The sequence below is a fragment of the Artibeus jamaicensis genome, unplaced genomic scaffold (assembly GCF_021234435.1).
Source record: "Artibeus jamaicensis isolate MK-2021 breed Jamaican fruit bat unplaced genomic scaffold, CSHL_Jam_final contig_515, whole genome shotgun sequence".
Taxonomy (NCBI): domain Eukaryota; kingdom Metazoa; phylum Chordata; class Mammalia; order Chiroptera; family Phyllostomidae; genus Artibeus; species Artibeus jamaicensis.
Genome location: NW_026521869.1, coordinates 2,061,725 through 2,068,289, shown reverse-complemented (window position 1 = coordinate 2,068,289; position 6,565 = coordinate 2,061,725). Strand labels below are relative to the sequence as shown.

Here is a 6,565-nt window from a genome sequence, read left to right as displayed (position 1 = left end):
GGGAACTGAAAAAGAAATCTATAGCCAGACCTAGAAAATCTTCAGGAAAACCAAAGACTTAATGGTAAAGAATTGAAGGCTTTCCCTTTGATGTCAGGAACAAGGCAATGATGCCTGCACTGGCCAAGAAATGTTCTATGTGACATTTCTTGGCCAGTGCAGCAAATTTTTAAAAATTCAGAAACATAAGAATTGGAAAGAAAGGGCAAAATGTCATTATTTGAAGATAGTATTATGTATATAAAAATCTAAAAGAAATTGCACATGAATTATTAAAATTAATAAGTTGCTTTTAAAAAGTCAGTACCCCAAAACTGAGCCACAAATGGTTGAAAAGTGAATTTTAAAAGGATATTACCTATGAGCTCATTTATTGCCGCTGGTCTCTTGGCAAGCAGCTCTGGCTTCTGTCATTGCTGTCTCTACACTGTGGCCATTCCCACAAGTCTTTGTCACTGAAACCACCTCCAGTGGCTTGTTGCACCAGTTCTCTCCACTTTGTTTCCCACCAGCCGCATGCATCGATGCCATGTCAGGTTATTCAAGTGACCCAGACCATAACCAGGGTGGAAGGTTTGGGGCACTTCGGTTTGGAGGAGGTAGATCAGGGCCCCTATTAGGAAAAAAGTTTGGAACCCCTTGGGAGAAACTAATTTAAAAGAAGTGAAATCTTGATGAGCTCCCACACTTGAGAATAATTTTTATCAAGAACATCCTGATTTGGCCAGGTGCACTGTGCAAAATATGGAGACATACAGAAGAAGCAAGGAAATTACAGTTAGAGGTCACAACTGCCCAGAATCAGTTCTGAAGTTTTATGAAGCAAGCTTCCCTGCAAATGCCATGAATGTGATTGTGAGACAGACCTTTAGTGAACCCACTGCTGTTCAAGTTGCTCTAATTAGATTGGATATGGTTGGAGCAGCAAAAACTGGATCTGGGAAAACATGTCTTATTTGCTATCTGACATTGTCCACATCAATCATCGGCCATTCCTAGAGAGAAGTGATGGGCCTATTTGCTTGGTGTTGGCACCAATTCTGGAACTAGCCCAACTGGTGCAGCAAGTAGCTGCTGAATATTGTAAAGTGTGTTGATTGTAGTCAATTTGCTACAATGATGGCCCTCCCAAGAGACCAGAAGGACATGATTTGGAAAGAGGTGTGGAAATCTGTATAGCAACACCTGGAAGTCAATCAGATAAGACCTGATAGGCAAGCCCTAAGGTGGAGTGCGACTTGGCCAAAAGAAGTAAGAACTTGCAGAAGATTTCCTGAAAGACTGTATTTATATAAACACTCGTACACTGGAACTGAGTGCAAACAAACCACAAATTCCTCAGATTGTGGATGTGTGTTGTGCTGTAGAAAAGGATGAAAAACTCGTTTGAATGAAGAGATCATGAGAAGGGGAATAAAACCATTGTTTTTGTTGAAAATGAGAGAATGTGGTGAACCTACCACAAAAATGAAGAGAGACAGGTGGTCTGCCTTGACCATCCATGGTGGCAAGAGTCAACAGTACCATGATTCTATTCTAAATGAATTCAAATGTGGAAAACTCCTGTTTTGATTGTTACAGATTTGGCCTCCAGAGGGCTAAATGTGGAAGATGTGAACTTTGTCATCAGTTATGACTATCCTAACTCCTCAGAGGATTATAGTCATCAAATTGGAAGAACTACTTGCAGTACCAAAACAGGCACAGCATACACTTTCTTTACTCCTAATAAAATAAAGCAAGTGTCTGACCCTATCTCTGCTTCATGAAGTGCATCAAACAATTAATCTTAAATTGCTTCAGTTGGTCCAAGAAAGATGTTCATTCCAGGGGTAGAGGAGGCATGAAGGATGACCTCATGGATAGATGTGGGCAAAAGGAGTGAATTTAATACCTTCAGAGACAGGCAAAATTATGAGAGAGGTTACTCTAGTCTGGTTAAGAGACTTGGGGACAAAAGCCCGGAATGGTGTTCATAGTGCTGCAAATTACCCCAATAGAAGCCTTGGGTAAATGTGTTTCTGCTGGTATACAGCCCAGTTCTATGCCTAGTAATCCAATAGCAAAACCAGAATGGTTATGACAATTCAGTAATGTGGAATTAATGTTCAAAAAATGCAGTGGTACAAACCAACAGGCATATGCATGCCCTGCAGGTACAGCTGTGCTTATGATTGGTTATCCAATGCCAACAAGATATTCTCAATAAGACCTTACAAATATATGTAATGTCTTCTTTCTGTAATTGCTCCTTACATTGTGTATGATCAGACAAGACTGTTATTTAAGAAACCGGGGAAATGCAGAAATGACTGCAATGCAGTAGTAATTATGGTGCACTTCTTTGATATTTTTAAAAAATATATTTTATTGATTATGCTATTACAGTCATCCCATTTCCCCCTTTCATTTCCCTCCACCCTGCACACCCTCTCCCACCCACATTCCCCCCTTTAGTTTACATCCATACGTCATAAGTTCTTTAGCTTCTACATTTCTCATACTATTCTTGCCCTCCCCCTGTCTATTTTCTACCTACCATTTATGCTACTTATTCTCTGTACCTTTTCCCCATCTCTCCCCCTCCCACTCCTCTGTTGCTATCCCTCCATGTGATCTCCATTTCTGTGGTTCTGTTCTTGTTCTGGCTGTTTGCTTCGTTTGCTTTTGTTTTAGGCATGGTTGTTAAATATTGAGTTTGCTGTCATTTTACTATACATGTTTTTTATCTTCTTTTTCTTAGATAAGTCCCTTTAACATTTCATATAATAAGGGCTTGGTGATGATGAACTCCTTTAACTTGACCTTATCTGAGAAGCACTTTATCTGCCCTTCCATTCTAAATGAAAGCTTTGCTGGATAGAGCAATCTTGGATGTAGGTCCTTGCCTTTCATGACTTGGAATACTTCTTTCCAACCCCTTCTTGCCTGCAAGGTCCCTTTTGAAAAATCAGCTGACAGTCTGATGGGTATTCCTTTGTAGGTTACTGTCTCCTTATCTCTTGCTGCTTCTAGTGTTCTCTTTTTCATTTCTATCTTGGCTAATATAATTATGATGTGCCTTGGTGTGTTTCTTCTTGGGCCCAACTTCTTTGGGACTCTCTGAGCTTCCTGAACTTCCTGGAAGTTCATTTTCTTTGCTGGATTGGAGAAGTTCTCCTTTATTATTTGTTCAGATAACTTTTCCACTTGTTTCTCTTTCTCTTCCCTTTCTGGTACCCCTATAATTCAGATGTTGAAACATTTAAAGATGTCTTGGAGGTTCCTAAGCCTCTCCTCATTTTTTTGAATTTTTGTTTCTTCATTCTTTTCTGTTTGGTTGTTTCTTTTTTCCTTTTGGTCCACTCCCTTGATTTGAGTCCCAGTTTCCTTCCCATCACTATTGGTTCCCTGTGCATTTTTCTTCATTTCACTTAGCATAGCCTTCATTTTTTCATCTAATTTGTGACCAAATTCAACCAATTCTGTGAGCATCCTGGTCACCAGTGCTTTGAACTGTGCATCAGATAGGTTGGCTATCTCTTGGGTGCTTAGTTGTATTTGCTCTGGAGCTTTGATCTGTTGTTCCATTTGCGCCTTTTTTTGTTTTGTTTTGTTTTGTCATGCTTGTTATATATGAGGGGTGGAGCCTTAGGTGTTCACCAGGGCTGGGCAACCCTGTGGCTGGGTTGTGATGCTTTATGTGGGGGCAGGGTCAGAGAGGGAACAATGGTGCTTGCTCCGCTCTTCATCAGGTTTCAGTCCCTTCCACTGCTTCCCCCAAGCAAACTGGGCCTTTCTGATGCTGATTCCCATGTGGGTGGGCTTGTGTGTGTTCTAGGACCCTGTGGGTCTCTCCAGTGAACTCTCCTGTGAGGCTGGGAGTTTCTCCCTGTACCTTAACCCTCATAGGTGTTTTCAATCAGTGTTTTGAGGCTTTATTTCCTGGTGCTGGGCCCCTGGGTTGGGCGGTCTGTCTTGCTCCCCAATTTGTGGTTTATCTGCACACGAATGTGGGATTGCCCAGTTAGCCAGCTGCCTTGTGCATAGTGCCTACCTTCTCAATTGCTGTCTTGCTGGGTCTGCCCATTGCCACCCCATGCCCAGGGTCTGCCAGCCGCCACCTGTGAGCCCAGGGTCTGTCCGCCACCCTCTTGCACACCCTGGGTGCCTTGTGTGCCCAGTGCCACTGCTTCCTGTGCCACAATCCTTTACCGCTGGGCCGCCCAACTCTGCCCTTCCTATCAGTCTAGATGAATGTGTCTATCTTTTAACTCCTTAGTTGTCCAACTTCCATACAATTCAATTTTCTATCAGTACTGGTTGTTGTTTTGTTTCTAAATTGCTGTTGTCCTTATTTTGGTTTTGTGAGGAGGCACAGTATGTCTACCTATGCCTCCATCTTGGCCGGAAGTCCACTTCTTTGCTATTTTCACAAAAGTAAATGTACAGTAGCTTAAAATACAATGCATACCCTTCCAGTAAAAAATATTCAAAGACTGAAAAAAAGGATAACACTTACAGTGACATAAAAGTTATAAACTACCTAAAACCAAATCTTTCAAAACAAATGTAAGCTCTCTATGTAGAAAACTATAAAATATTTCAAAAAACCAAAAAGAACTGAATAAAGCAAGAGTTATGCCATGTTTATGAATTGGAGGGCTCAGTATTCTAAAGGTATCAGGTCTCTCTAAACTGAGGTATAGATTCAGTGTGATTCCATCTCAACAGATTTTTTTTGACAATCTGACTTAAAAGTTATATGGAAATGCAAATGACCAATATTAATTAAGTCTCTCCCTTGAAGAAAAGCAAAGTGGAAAATCTTGCTCTTTCAAGTACCAAGACTTAGTCTCATACAACGTTGTCAACACTTACTCATATAACAATCAGCAATAGAACAGAATACAGAGCCCCAAAACAGACACTTGAATATGTGGATATTGATGATAACAAAAGTGTCACTGCAGAGTAGTGGGGGAAAGCTGCACTTTTAAATAAATGGTCTCACAACAACTGGCCATTCATAAGAAAAAATAAAACTTCACTCTTACCTCATACTTCATATAAAAGTTAGCCCCAGATATGTAATGGACTAAATGTGAAAGGCAACACAATAAAACTTGTAGAAGATAATATGAAAGAATATTTTCATGACCTTCAGTTAAACACTAAATATTTTTAAAGACTAATATATTTGCCTACACTAAAATCAGGCTTATTAAAAGGCACTATCAGGAGAATACAAAATGCCGAAAGAGATTGGGAAAGAGCCTTGCAGCATTTTGAACTGATAAAGGGACTACATATGGGAGAGTAAAAGAAGTTCTGCAAATAACCCCACAGAATAATTGGCAAGAGATTGATTAAAGTTTATAAAAGTAGAATTCCAGATGGTCCATAAACATGAAATGATGCTCACTCTCATCAGTTATTAGGAAAATGAAAACTAAAATCACAATAATATACCATTTTCCACTCACCTGATTGGCTAAAATGTCAGAAAACTGACTGTTCCAGGATGTGAAGCTACTGAAAATTGTGTGCATTACTGGTGACCATAAATCAAAACAACCACTTTGGGAAACTGTGGTGCTGTCTCCCAAAATTGAAAATATGCATACTCTGTTTCCCAGCAATTCTACTCTTAGAGACATAGCCCCCAAATGTGCTTATAGGAATTAAATGAGATATATAAGAATGTACATACCAGCAGCATTATATAAACAGCCTGAGGCTGGATAGAAGCCAAATGACTATCAACAACAGAATGGATAGATTAGATTAGATTCACATAAAAAGTGCAATGAAAATGGTATTCTTTGAAGTGATGATAATGAATTACAGTTATGTGTTGTGAGATGAAAAAATGGGCTCAAGTAACAATGAAGTGATGAGGAGGAGCCTACCCTGAGCTGAAGAAAAGGGAACATGCCACACAAAGAAGCCCTGGGATGGAGGTGCCCTCCTTTGCTCGCCCCCAAACCGAAGTCCTGTCCGCTTCCCCACTCCCCCACTACTCCTCCTCTTCCTTGCAGTAAAGATGGTGTTCCTTTTCCCATCTGTCCTATGTTCTGGATCCCTTCTCATCTCTGAATCTTCAACTCACTGTCTTGATGGGAGCCTCTTCTCTCCCAGGGTTTCTCATTTGCTTATTGTCAGTCTCCCTACTAACATGCCCCTCAGGGCAAGTACCTCACCTGTGTGGACCATCTCTTATGGCCAGGGCCTGGTTTCACAGAGGCTCAGTGATGACAGTTGTCTACTTGAAACCTGGTCCCACATTTGCTTCGTGACAATGAGAGTGACAATGTGACACTTAACAATGATCTTACTCTTTTTGAGTTCCCATTTCTTTCCCTGTGAATGATCTACTCCAGATTCTAAGATTTCCTGACCTCCGGGATAGGCCTTTGTGACTGTAGGGCATTTCATGAAACCATTTGGATTCTCTAACACATACGGTTGAAGGTCTGACTCCAAGAACTTCCCAAAGACCTTACCCCTGGTCCTGCTCCATTCAGAGTCTAGCAGTGTCTACGAATCTCAGCTTTTTTATGGAGTTTCCACATCCTGAGGGATT

At 40.7% G+C, this 6,565-nt stretch overlaps 1 pseudogene; it reads left to right on the top strand.

Moving 5' to 3' along the window:
- The first annotated feature begins 449 nt into the window (after positions 1 to 449).
- Positions 450 to 2,209, top strand: LOC119038789 (probable ATP-dependent RNA helicase DDX5; annotated as a pseudogene).
- Positions 2,210 to 6,565: the final 4,356 nt, after the last annotated feature.